Source organism: Lissotriton vulgaris, chromosome 8 (assembly GCF_964263255.1).
Source record: "Lissotriton vulgaris chromosome 8, aLisVul1.2, whole genome shotgun sequence".
NCBI lineage: Eukaryota > Metazoa > Chordata > Amphibia > Caudata > Salamandridae > Lissotriton > Lissotriton vulgaris.
In genome coordinates, this window is record NC_141696.1 from 1,531,317,368 (window position 1) to 1,531,337,072 (window position 19,705).

General features: G+C 38.2%; 5 non-coding genes across 5 annotated transcripts; all 5 read right to left on the bottom strand.

Annotated features, from left to right (window-relative positions):
• Window positions 1-448: 448 nt before the first annotated feature.
• TRNAF-GAA (transfer RNA phenylalanine (anticodon GAA)) lies at window positions 449-521 on the bottom strand. Its single transcript has one exon. It is a non-coding gene; the product is annotated as a tRNA-Phe (tRNA).
• Window positions 522-1,031: 510 nt separating this feature from the next.
• Window positions 1,032-1,104, bottom strand: TRNAF-GAA (transfer RNA phenylalanine (anticodon GAA)). The gene has a single exon. It is a non-coding gene; the product is annotated as a tRNA-Phe (tRNA).
• Window positions 1,105-2,195: 1,091 nt separating this feature from the next.
• TRNAF-GAA (transfer RNA phenylalanine (anticodon GAA)) lies at window positions 2,196-2,268 on the bottom strand. The gene has a single exon. It is a non-coding gene; the product is annotated as a tRNA-Phe (tRNA).
• Window positions 2,269-6,851: 4,583 nt separating this feature from the next.
• On the bottom strand, window positions 6,852-6,924 carry TRNAF-GAA (transfer RNA phenylalanine (anticodon GAA)). Its single transcript has one exon. It is a non-coding gene; the product is annotated as a tRNA-Phe (tRNA).
• A 5,748-nt stretch (window positions 6,925-12,672) lies between these two features.
• On the bottom strand, window positions 12,673-12,745 carry TRNAF-GAA (transfer RNA phenylalanine (anticodon GAA)). The gene has a single exon. It is a non-coding gene; the product is annotated as a tRNA-Phe (tRNA).
• Between the last annotated feature and the right edge of the window lie 6,960 nt (window positions 12,746-19,705).

A 19,705-nucleotide genomic window follows, 5' to 3' on the forward strand; every position in this document is an offset into this window, starting at 1 on the left:
CCTGGATTTTTAACCTCATATGGTAGAGATATGTTTTAAGGAGTCCTGTATCATTCCGCAATTAACTGGTGCAATGGGTAAATAGCATTTTTGGGATCCAGGTTAGGTAGTTTTTTTTTAACTCTGAATGGACTAGCACTATATTACCCAGATATATTTGGCATGAGTAGGTAAGCAATGTCATCTGACTACTGACATCTGTGTTCAAGGGGAAGTGGAAGGTAATGCAGACAAGAGTTTACTTTACAAAAAAACATGAAATGGGAAATATTCATTGTCAAACCTGAAGGTAAGAGAGGTGGAAGCAAGTTTAGAAGGAGGACATAAAGCAAAGTCTATGTTAAATTGATTGTGTTGTAGATCAGTTGGAACAAATTTGATGAATAGAGAAAAAGTACTACAGCTGATTCCAAGAACTATTTCATAGAAGCAAGGAACCTCTCAACTGTGCCGAAACCCGGGATTGAACCAGGGACCTTTAGATCTTCAGTCTAACGCTCTCCCAACTGAGCTATTTCGGCCTTCTGATAGCTGGGGTCTTCATACTTTAATTTGAACCATTTAACAAAATAGATGCAGGACCTGGATTTTTAACCTCATATGGTAGAGATATGTTTTAAGGAGTCCTGTATCATTCCCCAGTTAACTGGTGCAATGGGTAAATAGCATTTTTGGGATCCAGGTTAGGTAGTTGTTTTTTTAACTCTGAATGGACTAGCACTATATTACCTAGATATATTTGGCATGAGTAGGTAAGCAATGTCATCTGACTACTGACATCTGTGTTCAAGGGGAAGTGGAAGGTAATGCAGACAAGAGTTTACTTTACAAAAAAGCATGAAATGGGAAATATTCATTGTCAAACCTGAAGGTAAGAGAGGTGGAAGCAAGTTTAGAAGGAGGACATAAAGCAAAGTTTATGTTAAATTGATTGTGTTGTAGATCAGTTGGAAAAAATTTGATGAATAGAGAAAAAGTACTACAGCTGATTCCAAGACCTATTTTGTTAGAAGCAAGGAACCTCTCAACTGTGCCGAAACCCGGGATTGAACCAGGGACCTTTAGATCTTCAGTCTAACGCTCTCCCAACTGAGCTATTTCGGCCTTCTGATAGCTGGTGTCTTCATACTTTAATTTGAACCATTTAACAAAATAGATGCAGGACCTGGATTTTTAACCGCATATGGTAGAGATATGTTTTAAGGAGTCCTGTATCATTCCCCAGTTAACTGGTGCAATGGGTAAATAGCATTTTTGGGATCCAGGTTACGTAGTTGTTGTTTTAACTCTGAATGGACTAGCACTATATTACCTAGATATATTTGGCATGAGTAGGTAAGCAATGTCATCTGACTACTGACATCTGTGTTCAAGGGGAAGTGGAATGTGATGCAGACAAGAGTTTACTTTACAAAAAAGGACGAAATGGGAAACATTCATTGTCAAACCTGAAGGCAAGATAGGTGGAAGAAAGTTTAAAAGGAGGAAAGAAAGCAAAGTCTATGTTGAATTGATCATTTTGTAGATCAGTTGATAAAAATGTTGATAGAGAAAAAAGTACTACAGCTGATTCCAAGACCTATTTTGTTAGAAGCAAGGAACATCTCAACTGTGCCGAAACCCGGGATTGAACCAGGGACCTGTAGATCTTCAGTCTAACGCTCTCCCAACTGAGCTATTGCGGCCTGCTTATAGCTGTTGTCTTCATACTTTAATTTAAACCATTTAACAAAATAGATGCAGGACCTGGCTTTTTAACCTCATATGGTAGAGATATGTTTTAAGGAGTCCTGTATCATTCCGCAATTAACTGGTGCAATGGGCAAATAGCATTTTTGGGATCCAGGTTAGGTAGTTGTTTTTTTAACTCTGAATGGACTAGCACTATATTACCCAGATATATTTGGCATGAGTAGGTAAGCAATGTCATCTGACTACTGACATCTGTGTTCAAGGGGAAGTGGAAGGTAATGCAGACAAGAGTTTACTTTACAAAAAAGCATGAAACGGGAAATATTCATTGTCAAACCTGAAGGTAAGAGAGGTGGAAGCAAGTTTAGAAGGAGGACATAAAGCAAAGTCTATGTTAAATTGATTGTGTTGTAGATCAGTTGGAAAAAATTTGATGAATAGAGAAAAAGTACTACAGCTGATTCCAAGACCTATTTTGGTAGAAGCAAGGAACCTCTCAACTGTGCCAAAACCCGGGATTGAACCAGGGACCTTTAGATCTTCAGTCTAACGCTCTCCCAACTGAGCTATTTCGGCCTGCTTATAGCTGTGGTCTTCATACTTTAATTTAAACCATTTAACAAAATAGATGCAGGACCTGGATTTTTAACCTCATATGGTAGAGATATGTTTTAAGGAGTCCTGTATCATTCCGCAATTAACTGGTGCAATGGGTAAATAGCATTTTTGGGATCCAGGTTAGGTAGTTTTTTTTTAACTCTGAATGGACTAGCACTATATTACCCAGATATATTTGGCATGAGTAGGTAAGCAATGTCATCTGACTACTGACATCTGTGTTCAAGGGGAAGTGGAAGGTAATGCAGACAAGAGTTTACTTTACAAAAAAGCATGAAACGGGAAATATTCATTGTCAAACCTGAAGGTAAGAGAGGTGGAAGCAAGTTTAGAAGGAGGACATAAAGCAAAGTCTATGTTAAATTGATTGTGTTGTAGATCAGTTGGAAAAAATTTGATGAATAGAGAAAAAGTACTACAGCTGATTCCAAGACCTATTTTGGTAGAAGCAAGGAACCTCTCAACTGTGCCGAAACCCGGGATTGAACCAGGGACCTTTAGATCTTCAGTCTAACGCTCTCCCAACTGAGCTATTTCGTCCTTCTGATAGCTGGGGTCTTCATACTTTAATTTGAACCATTTAACAAAATAGATGCAGGACCTGGATTTTTAACCTCATATGGTAGAGATATGTTTTAAGGAGTCCTGTATCATTCCCCAGTTAACTGGTGCAATGGGTAAATAGCATTTTTGGGATCCAGGTTAGGTAGTTGTTTTTTTAACTCTGAATGGACTAGCACTATATAACCTAGATATATTTGGCATGAGTAGGTAAGCAATGTCATCTGACTACTGACATCTGTGTTCAAGGGGAAGTGGAATGTGATGCAGACAAGAGTTTACTTTACAAAAAAGGACGAAATGGGAAACATTCATTGTCAAACCTGAAGGCAAGATAGGTGGAAGAAAGTTTAAAAGGAGGACAGAAAGCAAAGTCTATGTTGAATTGATCATTTTGTAGATCAGTTGATAAAAATGTTGATAGAGAAAAAAGTACTACAGCTGATTCCAAGACCTATTTTGTTAGAAGCAAGGAACCTCTCAACTGTGCCGAAACCCAGGATTGAACCAGGGACCTTTAGATCTTCAGTCTAACACTCTCCCAACTGAGATATTGCGGCCTGCTTACAGCTGTGGTCTTCATACTTTAATTTAAACCATTTAACAAAATAGATGCAGGACCTGGATTTTTAACCTCATATGGTAGAGATATGTTTTAAGGAGTCCTGTATCATTCCGCAATTAACTGGTGCAATGGGCAAATAGCATTTTTGGGATCCAGGTTAGGTAGTTGTTTTCTTAACTCTGAATGGACTAGCACTATATTACCCAGATATATTTGGCATGAGTAGGTAAGCAATGTCATCTGACTACTGACATCTGTGTTCAAGGGGAAGTGGAAGGTAATGCAGACAAGAGTTTACTTTACAAAAAAGCATGAAATGGGAAATATTCATTGTCAAACCTGAAGGTAAGAGAGGTGGAAGCAAGTTTAGAAGGAGGACATAAAGCAAAGTCTATGTTAAATTGATTGTGTTGTAGATCAGTTGGAAAAAATTTGATGAATAGAGAAAAAGTACTACAGCTGATTCCAAGACCTATTTTGTTAGAAGCAAGGAACCTCTCAACTGTGCCAAAACCCGGGATTGAACCAGGGACCTTTAGATGTTCAGTCTAACGCTCTCCCAACTGAGCTATTTCGGCCTGCTTATAGCTGTGGTCTTCATACTTTAATTTAAACCATTTAACAAAATAGATGCAGGACCTGGATTTTTAACCTCATATGGTAGAGATATGTTTTAAGGAGTCCTGTATCATTCCGCAATTAACTGGTGCAATGGGTAAATAGCATTTTTGGGATCCAGGTTAGGTAGTTTTTTTTTAACTCTGAATGGACTAGCACTATATTACCCAGATATATTTGGCATGAGTAGGTAAGCAATGTCATCTGACTACTGACATCTGTGTTCAAGGGGAAGTGGAAGGTAATGCAGACAAGAGTTTACTTTACAAAAAAGCATGAAATGGGAAATATTCATTGTCAAACCTGAAGGTAAGAGAGGTGGAAGCAAGTTTAGAAGGAGGACATAAAGCAAAGTCTATGTTAAATTGATTGTGTTGTAGATCAGTTGGAAAAAATTTGATGAATAGAGAAAAAGAACTACAGCTGATTCCAAGACCTATTTTGTTAGAAGCAAGGAACCTCTCAACTGTGCCGAAACCCAGGATTGAACCAGGGACCTTTAGATCTTCAGTCTAACGCTCTCCCAACTGAGCTATTTCGGCCTTCTGATAGCTGGGGTCTTCATACTTTAATTTGAACCATTTAACAAAATAGATGCAGGACCTAGATTTTTAACCTCATATGGTAGAGATATGTTTTAAGGAGGACTGTATCATTCCCCAGTTAACTGGTGCAATGGGTAAATAGCATTTTTGGGATCCAGGTTAGGTAGTTGTTTTTTTAACTCTGAATGGACTAGCACTATATTACCCAGATATATTTGGCATGAGTAGGTAAGCAATGTCATCTGACTACTGACATCTGTGTTCAAGGGGAAGTGGAATGTGATGCAGACAAGAGTTTACTTTACAAAAAAGGACGAAATGGAAAACATTCATAGTCAAACCTGAAGGCAAGATAGGTGGAAGAAAGTTTAAAAGGAGGACAGAAAGCAAAGTCTATGTTGAATTGATCATTTTGTAGATCAGTTGATAAAAATGTTAATAGAGAAAAAAGTACTACAGCTGATTCCAAGACCTATTTTGTTAGAAGCAAGGAACCTCTCAACTGTGCCAAAACCCAGGATTGAACCAGGGACCTTTAGATCTTCAGTCTAACACTCTCCCAACTGAGATATTGCGGCCTGCTTACAGCTGTGGTCTTCATACTTTAATTTAAACCATTTAACAAAATAGATGCAGGACCTGGATTTTTAACCTCATATGGTAGAGATATGTTTTAAGGAGTCCTGTATCATTCCGCAATTAACTGGTGCAATGGGCAAATAGCATTTTTGGGATCCAGGTTAGGTAGTTGTTTTTTTAACTCTGAATGTACTAGCACTATATTACCCAGATATATTTGGCATGAGTAGGTAAGCAATGTCATCTGACTACTGACATCTGTGTTCAAGGGGAAGTGGAAGGTAATGCAGACAAGAGTTTACTTTACAAAAAAGCATGAAATGGGAAATATTCATTGTCAAACCTGAAGGTAAGAGAGGTGGAAGCAAGTCTAGAAGGAGGACAGCAAGCAAAGTCTATGTTAAATTGATTGTGTTGTAGATCAGTTAAAAAAAATTGGATGAATACAGAAAAAGGACTTCAGCTGATTCCAAGACCTATTTTGTTAGAAGCAAAGAACCTCTCAACTGTGCCGAAACCCGGGATTGAACCAGGGACCTTTAGATCTTCAGTCTAACACTCTGCCAACTGAGCTATTTCGGCCTTCTGATATCTGGGGTCTTCATACTTTAATTTGAACCATTTAACAAAATAGATGCTGGACCTGGATTTTTAACCTCATATGGTAGAGATATGTATTAAGGAGTCCTGTATCATTCCCCAGTTAACTGGTGCAATGGGTAAATAGCATTTTTGGGATCCAGGTTAGGTAGTTGTTTTTTTAACTCTGAATGGACTAGCACTATATTACCCAGATATATTTGGCATGAGTAGGTAAGCAATGTCATCTGACTACTGACATCTGTGTTCAAGGGGAAGTGGAATGTGATGCAGACAAGAGTTTACTTTACAAAAAAGGACGAAATGGGAAACATTCATTGTCAAACCTGAAGGCAAGATAGGTGGAAGAAAGTTTAAAAGGAGGACAGAAAGCAAAGTCTATGTTGAATTGATCATTTTGTAGATCAGTTGATAAAAATGTTAATAGAGAAAAAAGTACTACAGCTGATTCCAAGACCTATTTTTTTAGAAGCAAGGAACCTCTCAACTGTGCCGAAACCCAGGATTGAACCAGGGACCTTTAGATCTTCAGTCTAACACTCTCCCAACTGAGATATTGCGGCCTGCTTACAGCTGTGGTCTTCATACTTTAATTTAAACCATTTAACAAAATAGATGCAGGACCTGGATTTTTAACCTCATATGGTAGAGATATGTTTTAAGGAGTCCTGTATCATTCCGCAATTAACTGGTGCAATGGGCAAATAGCATTTTTGGGATCCAGGTTAGGTAGTTGTTTTTTTAACTCTGAATGGACTAGCACTATATTACCCAGATATATTTGGCATGAGTAGGTAAGCAATGTCATCTGACTACTGACATCTGTGTTCAAGGGGAAGTGGAAGGTAATGCAGACAAGAGTTTACTTTACAAAAAAGCATGAAATGGGAAATATTCATTGTCAAACCTGAAGGTAAGAGAGGTGGAAGCAAGTTTAGAAGGAGGACATAAAGCAAAGTCTATGTTAAATTGATTGTGTTGTAGATCAGTTGGAAAAAATTTGATGAATAGAGAAAAAGTACAACAGCTGATTCCAAGACCTATTTTGTTAGAAGCAAGGAACCTCTCAACTGTGCCGAAACCCGGGATTGAACCAGGGACCTTTAGATCTTCAGTCTAACGCTCTCCCAACTGAGCTATTTCGGCCTGCTTATAGCTGTGGTCTTCACACTTTAATTTAAACCATTTAACAAAATAGATACAGGACCTGGATTTTTAACCTCATATGGTAGATATATGTTTTAAGGAGTCCTGTATCATTCCGCAATTAACTGGTGCAATGGGTAAATAGCATTTTTGGGATCCAGGTTAGGTAGTTGTTTTTTTAACTCTGAATGGACTAGCACTATATTACCCAGATATATTTGGCATGAGTAGGTAAGCAATGTCAGCTGACTACTGACATCTGTGTTCAAGGGGAAGTGGAAGGTAATGCAGACAAGAGTTTACTTTACAAAAAAGCATGAAATGGGAAATATTCATTGTCAAACCTGAAGGTAAGAGAGGTGGAAGCAAGTTTAGAAGGAGGACATAAAGCAAAGTCTATGTTAAATTGATTGTGTTGTAGATCAGTTGGAAAAAATTTGATGAATAGAGAAAAAGTACTACAGCTGATTCCAAGACCTATTTTGTTAGAAGAAAGGAACCTCTCGACTGTGCCGAAACCCGGGATTGAACCAGGGACCTTTAGATCTTCAGTCTAACGCTCTCCCAACTGAGCTATTGCAGCCTGCTTATAGCTGTGGTCTTCATACTTTAATTTAAACCATTTAACAAAATAGATGCAGGACCTGGATTTTTAACCTCATATGGTAGAGATATGTTTTAAGGAGTCCTGTATCATTCCGCAATTAACTGGTGCAATGGGCAAATAGCATTTTTGGGATCCAGGTTAGGTAGTTGTTTTTTTAACTCTGAATGGACTAGCACTATATTACCTAGATATATTTGGCATGAGTAGGTAAGCAATGTCATCTGACTACTGACATCTGTGTTCAAGGGGAAGTGGAATGTGATGCAGACAAGAGTTTACTTTACAAAAAAGGACGAAATGGGAAACATTCATTGTCAAACCTGAAGGCAAGATAGGTGGAAGAAAGTTTAAAAGGAGGACAGAAAGCAAAGTCTATGTTGAATTGATCATTTTGTAGATCAGTTGATAAAAATGTTGATAGAGAAAAAAGTACTACAGCTGATTCCAAGACCTATTTTGTTAGAAGCAAGGAACCTCTCAACTGTGCCGAAACCCGGTATTGAACCAGGGACCTTTAGAGCTTCAGTCTAACGCTCTCCCAACTGAGCTATTGCAGCCTGCTTATAGCTATGGTCTTCATACTTTAATTTAAACCATTTAACAAAATAGATGCAGGGCCTGGATTTTTAACCTCATATGGTAGAGATATGTTTTAAGGAGTCCTGTATCATTCCGGAATTAACTGGTGCAATGGGCAAATAGCATTCTTGGGATCCAGGTTAGGTAGTTGTTTTTTTAACTCTGAATGGACTAGCACTATATTACCCAGATATATTTGGCATGAGTAGGTAAGCAATGTCATCTGACTACTGACATCTGTGTTCAAGGGGAAGTGGAAGGTAATGCAGACAAGAGTTTACTTTACAAAAAAGCATGAAATGGGAAATATTAATTGTCAAACCTGAAGGTAAGAGAGGTGGAAGCAAGTTTAGAAGGAGGACATAAAGCAAAGTCTATGTTAAATTGATTGTGTTGTAGATCAGTTGGAAAAAATTTGATGAATAGAGAAAAAGTACTACAGGTGATTCCAAGACCTATTTTGTTAGAAGCAAGGAACCTCTCAACTGTGCCGAAACCCGGGATTGAACCAGGGACCTTTACATCTTCAGTCTAAGGCTCTCCCAACTGAGCTATTTCGGCCTGCTTATAGCTGTGGTCTTCATACTTTAATTTAAACCATTTAACAAAATAGATGCAGGACCTGGATTTTTAACCTCATATGGTAGAGATATGTTTTAAGGAGTCCTGTATCATTCCGCAATTAATGGTACAATGGGTAAATAGCATTTTTTGGATCCAGGTTAGGTAGTTGTTTTTTTAACTCTGAATGGACTAGCACTATATTACCCAGATATATTTGGCATGAGTAGGTAAGCAATGTCATCTGACTACTGACATCTGTGTTCAAGGGGAAGTGGAAGGTAATGCAGACAAGAGTTTACTTTACAAAAAAGCATGAAATGGGAAATATTCATTGTCAAACCTGAAGGTAAGAGAGGTGGAAACAAGTTTAGAAGGAGGACATAAAGCAAAGTCTATGTTAAATTGATTGTGTTGTAGATCAGTTGGAAAAAATTTGATGAATAGAGAAAAAGTACTACAGCTGATTCCAAGACCTATTTTGTTAGAAGCAAGGAACCTCTCAACTGTGCCGAAACCCGGGATTGAACCAGGGACCTTTAGATCTTCAGTCTAACACTCTCCCAACTGAGCTATTGCGGCCTGCTTATAGCTGTGGTCTTCATACTTTAATTTGAACCATTTAACAAAATAGATGCAGGACCTGGATTTTTAACCTCATATGGTAGAGATATGTTTTAAGGAGTCCTGTATCATTCCGCAATTAACTGGTGCAATGGGTAAATAGCATTTTTGGGATCCAGGTTAGGTAGTTGTTTTTTTAACTCTGAATGGACTAGCAGAATATTACCCAGATATATTTGGCATGAGTAGGTAAGCAATGTCATCTGACTACTGACATCTGTGTTCAAGGGGAAGTGGAAGGTAATGCAGACAAGAGTTTACTTTACAAAAAAGCATGAAATGGGAAATATTCATTGTCAAACCTGAAGGTAAGAGAGGTGGAAGCAAGTTTAGAAGGAGGACATAAAGCAAAGTCTATGTTAAATTGATTGTGTTGTAGATCAGTTGGAAAAAATTTGATGAATAGAGAAAAAGTACTACAGCTGATTCCAAGACCTATTTTGTTAGAAGCAAGGAACCTCTCAACTGTGACGAAACCCGGGATTGAACCAGGGACCTTTAGATCTTCAGTCTGACGCTCTCCCAACTGAGATATTTCGGCCTTCTGATAGCTGGGGTCTTCATACTTTAATTTGAACCATTTAACAAAATAGATGCAGGACCTGGATTTTTAACCTCATATGGTAGAGATATGTTTTAAGGAGTCCTGTATCATTCCCCAGTTAACTGGTGCAATGGGTAAATAGCATTTATGGGATCCAGGTTAGGTAGTTGTTTTTTTAACTCTGAATGGACTAGCACTATATTACCCAGATATATTTGGCATGAGTAGGTAAGCAATGTCATCTGACTACTGACATCTGTGTTCAAGGGGAAGTGGAAGGTAATGCAGACAAGAGTTTACTTTACAAAAAAGCATGAAATGGGAAATATTCATTGTCAAACCTGAAGGTAAGAGAGGTGGAAGCAAGTTTAGAAGGAGGACATAAAGCAAAGTCTATGTTAAATTGATTGTGTTGTAGATCAGTTGGAAAAAATTTGATGAATAGAGAAAAAGTACTACAGCTGATTCCAAGAACTATTTTGTTAGAAGCAAGGAACCTCTCAACTGTGCCGAAACCCAGGATTGAACCAGGGACCTTTAGATCTTCAGTCTAACGCTCTCCCAACTGAGCTATTTCGGTCTTCTGATAGCTGGGGTCTTCATACTTTAATTTGAACCATTTAACAAAATAGATGCAGGACCTGGATTTTTAACCTCATATGGTAGAGATATGTTTTAAGGAGTCCTGTATCATTCCCCAGTTAACTGGTGCAATGGGTAAATAGCATTTTTGGGATCCAGGTTAGGTAGTTGTTTTTTTAACTCTGAATGGACTAGCACTATATTACCTAGATATATTTGGCATGAGTAGGTAAGCAATGTCATCTGACTACTGACATCTGTGTTCAAGGGGAAGTGGAATGTGATGCAGACAAGAGTTTACTTTACAAAAAAGGACGAAATGGGAAACATTCATAGTCAAACCTGAAGGCAAGATAGGTGGAAGAAAGTTTAAAAGGAGGACAGAAAGCAAAGTCTATGTTGAATTGATCATTTTGTGGATCAGTTGATAAAAATGTTGATAGAGAAAAAAGAACTACAGCTGATTCCAAGACTTATTTTGTGAGAAGCAAGGAACCTCTCAACAGTGCCGAAACCCGGGATTAAACCAGGGACCTTTAGATCTTCAGTCTAACGGTCTCCCAACTGAGCTATTTCTGCCTCCTGCTAGCTGTAGTCTACATACTTTGATTTGAACCATTTAACAAAAAATATGCATGACTTGGATATTTGACCTTATAGGTTAGAGATATGTTTTAAGGAGTCCTGTATCATTCAGCAGTTAACTGGGGCAATGGGTAAATACTATTTTTGGGATCCAGGTTAGGTCATTTTATTTTTACCTCCGTATGGACTAGCACTATATTACCCAGACGTATTTTGCCTGAGTAGGTAAGCAATGTCATCTGACCACTGACATCTGTGTTCAAGGGGAAGTGGAAGGTAATGCAGACCAGAGTTTACTTTACAAAAAAGCATGACATGGGAAACATTCATAGTCAAACCTGAAGGCAAGAGAGTTGGAAGCAAGTCTAGAAGGAGGACAGAAAGCAAAGTCTATGTTAAATTGATTGTGTTGTAGATCAGTTAGAAAAAAATTGATGAATACAGAAAAAGGACAACAGCTGATTCTAAGACCTATTTTGTTAGAAGCAAAGAACCTCTCAACAGTGCCGAAACCCGGGATTTAACCAGGGACCTTTAGATCTTCAGTCTAACGCTCTCCCAACTGAGCTATTTTGGCCTTCTGATAGCTGTGGTCTTCATACTTTAATTTGAACCATTTAACAAAATAGATGCATGACCTGGATTTTTAACCTCATATGGTAGTGATATGTTTTAAGGAGTCCTGTATCATTCCCCAGTTAACTGGTGCAATGGGTAAATAGCATTTTTGGGATCCAGGTTAGGTAGTTGTTTTTTTAACTCTGAATGGACTAGCACTATATTACCCAGATATATTTGGCATGAGTAGGTAAGCAATGTCATCTGACTACTGACATCTGTGTTCAAGGGGAAGTGGAATGTGATGCAGACAAGAGTTTACTTTACAAAAAAGGACGAAATGGGAAACATTCATAGTCAAACCTGAAGGCAAGATAGGTGGAAGAAAGTTTAAAAGGAGGACAGAAAGCAAAGTCTATGTTGAATTGATCATTTTGTAGATCAGTTCGATAAAAATGTTGATAGAGAAAAAAGTACTACAGCTGATTCCAAGACCTATTTTGTTAGAAGCAAGGAACCTCTCAACTGTGCCAAAACCCGGGATTGAACCAGGGACCTTTAGATGTTCAGTCTAACGCTCTCCCAACTGAGCTATTTCGGCCTGCTTATAGCTGTGGTCTTCATACTTTAATTTAAACCATTTAACAAAATAGATGCAGGACCTGGATTTTTAACCTCATATGGTAGAGATATGTTTTAAGGAGTCCTGTATCATTCCGCAATTAACTGGTGCAATGGGTAAATAGCATTTTTGGGATCCAGGTTAGGTAGTTTTTTTTTAACTCTGAATGGGCTAGCACTATATTACCCAGATATATTTGGCATGAGTAGGTAAGCAATGTCATCTGACTACTGACATCTGTGTTCAAGGGGAAGTGGAGTGTGATGCAGACAAGAGTTTACTTTACAAAAAAGGACGAAATGGGAAACATTCATTGTCAAACCTGAAGGCAAGATAGGTGGAAGAAAGTTTAAAAGGAGGACAGAAAGCAAAGTCTATGTTGAATTGATCATTTTGTAGATCAGTTGATAAAAATGTTGATAGAGAAAAAAGAACTACAGCTGATTCCAAGACCTATTTTGTTAGAAGCAAGGAACCTCTCAACTGTGCCGAAACCCGGGATTGAACCAGGGACCTTTAGATCTTCAGTCTAACGCTCTCCCAACTGAGCTATTTCGGCCTGCTTATAGCTGTGGTCTTCATACTTCAATTTAAACCATTTAACAAAATAGATGCAGGACCTGGATTTTTAACCTCATATGGTAGAGATATGTTTTAACGAGTCCTGTATCATTCCGCAATTAACTGGTGCAATGGGTAAATAGCATTTTTGGGATCCAGGTTAGGTAGTTGTTTTTTTAACTCTGAATGGGCTAGCACTATATTACCCAGATATATTTGGCATGAGTAGGTAAGCAATGTCATCTGACTACTGACATCTGTGTTCAAGGGGAAGTGGAAGGTAATGCAGACAAGAGTTTACTTTACAAAAAAGCATGAAATGGGAAATATTCATTGTCAAACCTGAAGGTAAGAGAGGTGGAAGCAAGTTTAGAAGGAGGACATAAAGCAAAGTCTATGTTAAATTGATTATGTTGTAGATCAGTTGGAAACAATTTGATGAATAGAGAAAAAGTACTACAGCTGATTCCAAGACCTATTTTGTTAGAAGCAAGGAACCTCTCAACTGTGCTGAAACCCGGGATTGAACCAGGGACCTTTAGATCTTCAGTCTAAGGCTCTCCCAACTGAGCTATTTCTGCCTTCTGATATCTGGGGTCTTCATACTTTAATTTGAACCATTTAACAAAATAGATGCAGGACCTGGATTTTTAACCTCATATGGTAGAGATATGTTTTAAGGAGTCCTGTATCATTCCCCAGTTAACTGGTGCAATGGGTAAATAGCATTTTTGGGATCCAGGTTAGGTAGTTGTTTTTTTAACTCTGAATGAACTAGAACTATATGACCCAGATATATTTGGCATGAGTAGGTAAGCAATGTCATCTGACTACTGACATCTGTGTTCAAGCGGAAGTGGAATGTGATGCAGACAAGAGTTTACTTTACAAAAAAGGACGAAATGGGAAACATTCATAGTCAAACCTGAAGGCAAGATAGGTGGAAGAAAGTTTAAAAGGAGGACAGAAAGCAAAGTCTATCTTGAATTGATCATTTTGTAGATCAGTTGATAAAAATGTTGATAGAGAAAAAAGTACTACAGCTGATTCCAAGACCTATTTTGTTAGAAGCAAGGAACCTCTCAACTATGCCGAAACCCGGGATTGAAACAGGGACCTTTAGATCTTCAGTCTAACGCTCTCCCAACTGAGCTATTTCAGCCTGCTTATAGCTGTGGTCTTCATACTTTAATTTAAACCATTTAACAAAATAGATGCAGGACCTGGATTTTTAACCTCATATGGTAGAGATATGTTTTAAGGAGTCCTGTATCATTCCGCAATTAACTGGTGCAATGGGTAAATAGCATTTTGGGGATCCAGGTTAGGTAGTTGTTTTTTTAACTCTGACTGGACTAGCACTATATTACCCAGATATATTTGGCATGAGTAGGTAAGCAATGTCATCTGACTACTGACATCTGTGTTCAAGGGGAAGTGGAAGGTAATGCAGACAAGAGTTTACTTTACAAAAAAGCATGAAATGGGAAATATTCATTGTCAAACCTGAAGGTAAGAGAGGTGGAAGCAAGTTTAGAAGGAGGACATAAAAGCAAAGTCTATGTTAAATTGATTGTGTTGTAGATCAGTTGGAAAAAATTTGATGAATAGAGAAAAAGTACTACAGCTGATTCCAAGACCTATTTTGTTAGAAGCAAGGAACCTCTCAACTGTGCCCAAACCCAGGATTGAACCAGGGACCTTTAGATATTCAGTCTAACGCTCTCCCAACTGAGCTATTTCGGCCTTCTGATAGCTGGGGTCTTCATACTTTAATTTGAACCATTTAACAAAATAGATGCAGGACCTGGATTTTTAACCTCATATGGTAGAGATATGTTTTAAGGAGTCCTGTATCATTCCGCAGTTAACTGGTGCAATGGGTAAATAGCATTTTTGGGATCCAGGTTAGGTAGTTGTTTTTTTAACTCTGAATGGACTAGCACCATATTACCCAGATATATTTGGCATGAGTAGGTAAGCAATGTCATCTGACTAATGACACCTGTGTTCAAGGGGAAGTGGAATGTGATGCAGACAAGAGTTTACTTTACAAAAAAGGACGAAATGGGAAACATTCATAGTCAAACCTGAAGGCAAGATAGGTGGAAGAAAGTTTAAAAGGAGGACAGAAAGCAAAGTCTATGTTGAATTGATCATTTTGTAGATCAGTTGATAAAAATGTTGATAGACAAAAAAGTACTACAGCTGATTCCAAGACCTATTTTGTTAGAAGCAAGGAACCTCTCAACTGTGCCGAAACCCGGGATTGAACCAGGGACCTTTAGATCTTCAGTCTAACGCTCTCCCAACTTAGCTTTTTCGGCCTGCTTATAGCTGTGGTCTTCATACTTTAATTTAAACCATTTAACAAAATAGATGCAGGACCTGGATTTTTAACCTCATATGGTAGAGATATGTTTTAAGGAGTCCTGTATCATTCCGCAATTAACTGGTGCAATGGGCAAATAGCATTTTTGGGATCCAGGTTAGGTAGTTGTTTTTTTAACTCTGAATGGACTAGCACTTTATTACCCAGATATATTTGGCATGAGTAGGTAAGCAATGTCATCTGACTACTGACATCTGTGTTCAAGGGGAAGTGGAAGGTAATGCAGACAAGAGTTTACTTTACAAAAAAGCATGAAATGGGAAATATTCATTGTCAAACCTGAAGGTAAGAGAGGTGGAAGCAAGTTTAGAAGGAGGACATAAAGCAAAGTCTATATTAAATTGATTGTGTTGTAGATCAGTTGGAAAAAATTTGATGAATAGAGAAAAAGTACTAGAGCTGATTCCAAGACCTATTTTGTTAGAAGCAAGGAACCTCTCAACTGTGCCGAAACTCGGGATTGAACCAGGGACCTTTAGATCTTCAGTCTAACGTTCTCCCAACTGAGCTATTTCGGCCTGCTTATAGCTGTGGTCTTCATACTTTAATTTAAACCATTTAACAAAATAGATGCAGGACCTGGATTTTTAACCTCATATGGTAGAGATATGTTTTAAGGGGTCCTGTATCATTCCGCAATTAACTGGTGCAATGGGTAAATAGCATTTTTTGGATCCAGGTTAGGTAGTTGTTTTTTTAACTCTGAATGGACTAGCACTATATTACCCAGATATATTTGGCATGAGTAGGTAAGCAATGTCATCTGACTACTGACATCTGTGTTCAAGGGGAAGTGGAAGGTAATGCAGACAAGAGTTTACTTTACAAAAAAGCATGAAATGGGAAATATTCATTGTCAAACCTGAAGGTAAGAGAGGTGGAAGCAAGTTTAGAAGGAGGACATAAAGCAAAGTCTATGTTAAATTGATTGTGTTGTAGATCAGTTGGAAAAAATGTGATGAATAGAGAAAAAGAACTACAGCTGATCCCAAGACCTATTTTGTTAGAAGCAAGGAACCTCTCAACTGTGCCGAAACCCGGGATTGAACCAGGGACCTTTAGATCTTCAGTCCAACACTCTCCCAACTGAGCTATTTCGGCCTTCTGATAGCTGGGGTCTTCATACTTTAATTTGAACCATTTAACAAAATAGATTCAGGACCTGGATTTTTAACCTCATATGGTAGAGATATGTTTTAAGGAGTCCTGTATCATTCCCCAGTTAACTGGTGCAATGGGTAAATAGCATTTTTGGGATCCAGGTTAGGTAGTTGTTTTTTTAACTCTGAATGGACTAGCACTATATTACCCAGATATATTTGGCATGAGTAGGTAAGCAATGTCATCTGACTACTGACATCTGTGTTCAAGGGGAAGTGGAATGTGATGCAGACAAGAGTTTACTTTACAAAAAAGGACGAAATGGAAAACATTCATAGTCAAACCTGAAGGCAAGATAGGTGGAAGAAAGTTTAAAAGGAGGACAGAAAGCAAAGTCTATGTTGAATTGATCATTTTGTGGATCAGTTGATAAAAATGTTCATAGAGAAAAAAGTACTACAGCTGATTCCAAGACTTATTTTGTGAGAAGCAAGGAACCTCTCAACAGTGCCGAAACCCAGGATTAAACCAGGGACCTATAGATCTTCAGTCTAACGCTCTCCAAACTGAGCTATTTCTGCCTTCTGATATCTGGGGTCTTCATACTTTAATTTGAACCATTTAACAAAATAGATGCAGGACCTGGATTTTTAACCTCATATGGTAGAGATATGTTTTAAGGAGTCCTGTATCATTCCGCAATTAACTGGTGCAATGGGCAAATAGCATTTTTGGGATCCAGGTTAGGTAGTTGTTTTTTTAACTCTGAATGGACTAGCACTATATTACCCAGATATATTTGGCATGAGTAGGTAAGCAATGTCATCTGACTACTGACATCTGTGTTCAAGGGGAAGTGGAATGTGATGCAGACAAGAGTTTACTTTACAAAAAAGGACGAAATGGGAAACATTCATTGTCAAACCTGAAGGCAAGATAGGTGGAAGAAAGTTTAAAAGGAGGACAGAAAGCAAAGTCTATGTTGAATTGATCATTTTGTAGATCAGTTGACAAAAATGTTGATAGAGAAAAAAGTACTACAGCTGATTCCAAGACCTATTTTGGTAGAAGCAAGGAACCTCTCAACTGTGCCGAAACCCGGGATTGAACCAGGGACCTTTAGATCTTCAGTCTAACGCTCTCCCAACTGAGCAATTGCGGCCTGCTTATAGCTGTGGTCTTCATACTTTAATTTAAACCATTTAACAAAATAGATGCAGGACCTGGATTTTTAACCTCATATGGTAGAGATATGTTTTAAGGAGTCCTGTATCATTCCGCAATTAACTGGTGCAATGGGCAAATAGCAGTTTTGGGATCCAGGTTAGGTAGTTGTTTTTTTAACTCTGAATGGACTAGCACTATATTACCCAGATATATTTGGCATGAGTAGGTAAGCAATGTCATCTGACTACTGACATCTGTATTCAAGGGGAGGTGGAAGGTAATGCAGACAAGAGTTTACTTTACAAAAAAGCATGACATGGGAAATATTCATTGTCAAACCTGAAGGTAAGAGAGGTGGGAGCAAGTTTAGAAGGAGGACATAAAGCAAAGTCTATGTTAAATTGATTGTGTTGTAGAACAGTTAGAAAAAATTTGATGAATAGAGAAAAAGTACTACAGCTGATTCCAAGACCTATTTTGTTAGAAGCAAGGAACCTCTGAACTGTGCCGAAACCCAGGATTAAACCAGGGACCTTCAGATCTTCAGTCTAACGCTCTCCCAACTGAGCTATTTCGGCCTGCTTATAGCTGTGGTCTTCATACTTTAATTTAAACCATTTAACAAAATAGATGCAGGACCTGGATTTTTAACCTCATATGGTAGAGATATGTTTTAAGGAGTCCTGTATCATTCCCCAGTTAACCGGTGCAATGGGTAAATAGCATTTTTGGGATCCAGGTTAGGTAGTTGTTTTTTTAACTCTGAATGGACTAGCACTATATTACCCAGATATATTTGGCATGAGTAGGTAAGCAATGTCATCTGACTACTGACATCTGTATTCAAGGGGAGGTGGAAGGTAATGCAGACAAGAGTTTACTTTACAAAAAAGCATGACATGGGAAATATTCATTGTCAAACCTGAAGGTAAGAGAGGTGGAAGCAAGTTTAGAAGGAGGACATAAAGCAAAGTCTATGTTAAATTGATTGTGTTGTAGATCAGTTAGAAAAAATTTGATGAATAGAGAAAAAGAACTACAGCTGATCCCAAGACCTATTTTGTTAGAAGCAAGGAACCTCTCAACTGTGCCGAATCCCGGGATTGAACCAGGGACCTTTAGATCTTCAGTCTAACGCTCGCCCAACTGAGCTATTTCGGCCTGCTTATAGCTGTGGTCTTCATACTTTAATTTAAACCATTTAACAAAATAGATGCAGGACCTGGATTTTTAACCTCATATGGTAGAGATATGTTTTAAGGAGTCCTGTATCATTCCCCAGTTAACCGGTGCAATGGGTAAATAGCATTTTTGGGATCCAGGTTAGGTAGTTGTTTTTTTAACTCTGAATGGACTAGCACTATATTACCCAGATATATTTGGCATGAGTAGGTAAGCAATGTCATCTGACTACTGACATCTTTGTTCAAGGGGAAGTGGAATGTGATGCAGACAAGAGTTTACTTTACAAAAAAGGACGAAATGGAAAACATTCATAGTCAAACCTGAAGGCAAGATAGGTGGAAGAAAGTTTAAAAGGAGGACAGAAAGCAAAGTCTATGTTGAATTGATCATTTTGTAGATCAGTTGATAAAAATGTTAATAGAGAAAAAAGTACTACAGCTGATTCCAAGACCTATTTTGTTAGAAGCAAGGAACCTCTCAACTGTGCCGAAACCCGGGATTGAACCAGGGACCTTTAGATCTTCAGTCTAACGCTCTCCCAACTTAGCTATTTCGGCCTGCTTATAGCTGTGGTCTTCATACTTTAATTTAAACCATTTAACAAAATAGATGCAGGACCTGGATTTTTAACCTCATATGGTGAGATATGTTTTAAGGAGTCCTGTATCATTCCGCAATTAACTGGTGCAATGGGTAAATAGCATTTTTTGGATCCAGGTTAGGTAGTTGTTTTTTTAACTCTGAATGGACTAGCACTATATTACCCAGATATATTTGGCATGAGTAGGTAAGCAATGTCATCTGACTACTGACATCTGTGTTCAAGGGGAAGTGGAAGGTAATGCAGACAAGAGTTTACTTTACAAAAAAGCATGAAATGGGAAATATTCATTGTCAAACCTGAAGGTAAGATAGGTGGAAGAAAGTTTAAAAGGAGGACAGAAAGCAAAGTCTATGTTGAATTGATCATTTTGTAGATCAGTTGATAAAAATGTTAATAGAGAAAAAAGTACTACAGCTGATTCCAAGACCTATTTTGTTAGAAGCAAGGAACCTCTCAACTGTGCCGAAACCAATATGGCTGAGATACCCGCCACCCCCTCTCAACACAAT